This window comes from Corvus brachyrhynchos, unplaced genomic scaffold, assembly GCF_000691975.1.
Source record: "Corvus brachyrhynchos isolate BGI_N302 unplaced genomic scaffold, ASM69197v1 scaffold914, whole genome shotgun sequence".
Lineage (NCBI taxonomy): Eukaryota > Metazoa > Chordata > Aves > Passeriformes > Corvidae > Corvus > Corvus brachyrhynchos.
In genome coordinates, this window is record NW_008237467.1 from 143,415 (window position 1) to 148,033 (window position 4,619).

Below are 4,619 nucleotides of genomic sequence, written 5' to 3' on the forward strand. Positions count from 1 at the left end.
GTGCTGAACTCTGGCATGAGGAGACGTCCCACAAAATGTGCATCTTAAAGAACTAGATTTTGTTTTCAGGTGAAATTCTGCTCCCTGCTCCTCTAATTTTTTTCAGTGTCCACTTACAGAAAGGGAGGAGGAAATGGAGAAGTAGCAGAAATAATTCCCCATTTTCTCTCCAAGAAGAAAAGGCAGGAGTAATGAAAGCATATTTCTCCCCTGCCTTTTAAAACTATTGTTTCTCTCCTCAGGCACAATGGGTTTGGGGGTACCTGTTTTCTTTCCTATTCATAATAAATCCTGAAAATTTTAAAAGGTTGCATTAAAAAAAAAAAAAAAAAAAAAAAAGATTTGTCAGTCCAACAAAATTTTTAGGGAAAGGTTTCCAAAATAGAAAAAAATATATTTTCTGTCTCCTGGATCTTGTACAGATTTGGGGTTTTTTTTTGCATTTTGACCTTATTTGAGCTAAGTATAAAGAAGGCATAAAAGAGGGCTAATAAGCCTTTAGGGTTTGTAGCTGAATGAGAAGCATATAAGTGGGAGATACTGCAAGAGCTTGATTTTCAAATGGTAATGCAAAAGGAATGGAGGTGGGCTCCTGACACATCCTTGTGATCCTGGAAGTGGAGGCTGTGCTGCAGATTAGGTTACTTGTATGTGGGACACACGTAAATATGGTGCAATCCAGATCCAAATGGCTGAGCTTCATAAATTCTGACATGGATAAGGGTGCTCATGCCATTCGCTCTCAACAGTTCTATAAATCATATTGTAGGCCCTTGGAACTGTGTGAAAGAATCTAACTTGAAAAGTTAAGTAATATTCAACCATTGTAAGTTTTTTACTTACTGTTTTTTAAAGTTGAATATCTAAAAACCAGAATCACGTAACTTATGCAGTCTGGGAAAAATTGAAAACAAGAGTGAACATCCCTTTACAGCAATATTTGCAGTTTAGTTTGGAATACTGTAAATGATGTTGTTGTAACAAGGGTGTCATGAGTTCTAATGGCACAAGAAAGCATGATAGCATGGATTTATATCAATTACAGCACAGAGTCTTATAACAAGAGCAGAATGTATTTCTGTCATACTCAAAATGTCATCTTAGTCACAGATAAGACTGATGAGGAAAAACTATTAGATGCAGAGATTTCATGTATCTTTCTTTTCCAGAATAGGAACTTTTGATTATCTCCCTTTAGGTTTCAATGCTTAAACCCCAAATTTCCAGCCACCACTGTAACACAAAGGAGATGCACCTCCACTTGCATATTTTTCCTTTCATTTTTTAACTAACTGCTGGAAATCAATGAAGTTTCACTAGTAAAGCAAAATCTTTCTGCTCCTATTTTTTTGTAGAGGAAGCTGAAAAATACCTGTGTCATAAAAGAGTACCACATTTTCCTGCTTAGTTCTGGCCTGAACATTACTCTCAGCCTTACAGATGAGAGGTTTTGTGTGAGGGTCTCCCTTGGTCCAGCCCTTCTGACTTTGTATCCTTGTCCTGCACCACTGTGAGCAGCTAACATCACTGCCAAGGCCTATAGACACGATATTTCTAGAGATTTTAAGGAACTTCAGAGCAGCCTTCAGAGGTATTAATCTGTTATTAACACTTGTTGAAGTCATGAAAGAATTTAAGAGGTCTCAAACTCCGTATTATCACCTTATTTTATAAAACTTTGGCAAAATTTTGATACACAAATTAAAAGATTGTGAGTATTCCTAAAGAGACTTTTAGGCTCTACAGCTAATATTCAGACACTGCTATTTTTCAGCGAGCTTATAATTGTTATTGGCAAATACCCTTACATGTTTATTAAAATTGAAAACAAAACAGCTGTAGCTTATATTATGTTCTCTAGTGGAAATATAAAGGACAAAAATTACCAATTTTGCTTTCCTTTATTTTGATTAATCCAGAGCATGGGGCAAATAATGAATTTCTTCAATTTGAATATCAGAACTAAGTTGCTTTGAGTAGGAAAAAATTCCCACAAGCCCACACACTGAACCCTAAATTAAATGACCTTAATCCAAACCCAGCTTATTGCAACTGGCTGGACTTACTTTGTCCAAGTTTGTGTGTGCATTTTTTTCTTTCCAAAAGAGGCTATACACAATCATTTGATTGTTACTGGATGCCCCATTCCTAACGAGAGAAACCTTTTGTCTTTTGTAAAGAGGTGCTTTGCCACTGTGTCCTGGAGCAGCCTCATGATTCCTGCATAGGCACCACAACTGCACAGATTTTCTACTACTCAGGCTCCCTAGCTAGGTGAAACACGCCCATCCCCTCATTTTTCAGTGACTGACAATTTTGGAGGTGGTGGTGGGGAAAATCAAGTTAAAATCATGTCATATGTTTTTAACATTGCTAATCAACTCAGAGCACAGGAAACGCTTATGTCTAGCTCCTGTCAAGCTTCTCCCATTTACACTGTACCCATGTGCAGGTCCATCAAGCACAGGGTACCAGCCAGAGAGAATGCTGATTTAAAGTCCAGGTAATCCAGTGGAGTTTCAGAGCAACAACAACAACAAAAAAGAAAATAAATACAAAAGGAACTTGTATTCATCACTCATCAATGTCTTCATGCTGTTCAGAGACTAAACATGCACTAAACCAGTAGGAGGTTGTTATGTTCCTGTTAGCAACTACTGTACAGAAAAAGAAAATCCTGACGTGAATTGTGCCGTCTGTGAAACATCGCATGACCCTGACAGCCCTTGTCTGTGTTAAATTCAAACATCTACAGCTGTGAGGTGCAGAAGCTGCAGTAGTAACAGCAGCTTGGGAGTCAAAAAGGTAGAACCAAGCATTACTCTCAATGCAGCCACATGGCACAGATGTAATACGTTGTAATACTCCCTCTTTATATCGTCCATGCAGTGGGTTAAACACCTGCTGTCACTTTATGGATTTTGCAAACCTGACAAGGAACGTTTACATTTGATTATGTTCTTCTGTACATTTTTATTTTAAATTACACAGTACTAAAAGCATTGCATATTTTCCTTACTTTGATTTTATTTTGCAAATTTGTTGTCCCTTTCATAATAGCCCCAATTAAAGCACAGGTTTCTTGGGAATTTTGAGTCCCTCAGAGAGCAGTTCACCCTGACATGGAGGCTGCTTCTCAGCATGTCAGTGCCTCACTGCATAGTGAATCTCATTAAGATTGCTCCAGCTGGCCTGTGTTCATGCACTAACCTTTCAGTGACCTGGGGACCAGGTTATTTAAGGCTCTGTGCCTACACGGATGTTCCTGTGACTGTACGGATGGGTGCAGAAACACTTCAGAGTCACAGGTCTGGCCATGTATCTCAGTAGCTCTCTGACTCCCTCTCTGACATGCACCAGATCCTCCCCAGAAAGGTCAGGGAGCATGTAGACTGGGTGAGAGACATACACAGTTTGTACAAGTGAAGATTCAAGATCAAGAGAGGAGGAGGGCTGGCAAGCACCTCTCTTCATCCCATCCCTGACCTTGGGCTCAATGCCTTCACTCATGTCCCAGACTGCACAACTTTGGAGAGTCTGCAAAACCCATCATCTGTCCTGAGCATGCCAGAGAAGACAGGTGAATGGCAAAGGTTATGGACTCATAGAATTATTATGGTTGGAAAAGACCTGCAAGACCATCAAGTCTGACCTTTGACCTAGTACCACCGTCCTTTCTGTAGAGTGTTATGGAGATGCATTTTTTGTTACAGGTATGTGCGCTTCAGTGTGTCTTGTATCACAGTACTGCAAGTTCTTCCCCTCAGCTGTATGTGTTATTAAAAATTGGGCTGAAAAATTTTCATTTTTATCCCCACACACGTGCCAGTGAAGAGCAACATTCTTTCTGTGTCACCAAGAGCAGTTACTTCTCCTCTTTCAAGGTTTTGTCTAATTCTCTACAGCAGGGTCAGAAGAAGATACAAAAAGATGCCTGGGTGTTTTTTTCAAAAATGTTAGGCTCTTTTGTCTACTGATCACAACAGAAAGCATCTTAAATTAGAGAGCCTCCTGCCTGGTGGTGCTTAGTGTAGTTAACAATAATAGAAGCAGAGAACTCTGAACAAGTGCAAACAAGCACTATTTGATCTAAACTGTCTTGAGAGAAAGGAACATCCTCTTGCTTCAGAAGAAGGCTGATAAGATAAAATTTCAGGGTAGCCATGAAGGTTTTCTTATGCTACAGCCAAAGGCCACATGGGTTAAAATGTGCAAGTGGAGAATCAAAAAGAAATTGTGTAGGAGACAGGAGGAGTAAGAGAGATGTGCAGTACCTTGAAGGAGACACAGCTAAGCTCAAATTTAATGCAGCTGAAGAAGAACAGCAGGTTGAATTAAACATTCCTGTTTAGGATCAGGATCTCCCTGTGGTACACAACGTGTTGTTCCATCTTTCTGCATTACCCACCATGTGCAACCAGGTCCCTGAGCAAAGACAACCCCACGGATGGGTTTGTCTGTACTCGAGGCAGAATTTATCCACACAGTCTTTCCTAACAGACCCCTGGCATGCACTACTGGGACCTTATCTCCATCTGCTGTATGCAGGGATTCAGATTGGGCTGGACCAGCTCTATTGGTGGAACCTCGGGTGTTAACTAACCAGGTGGCCTTTGCTA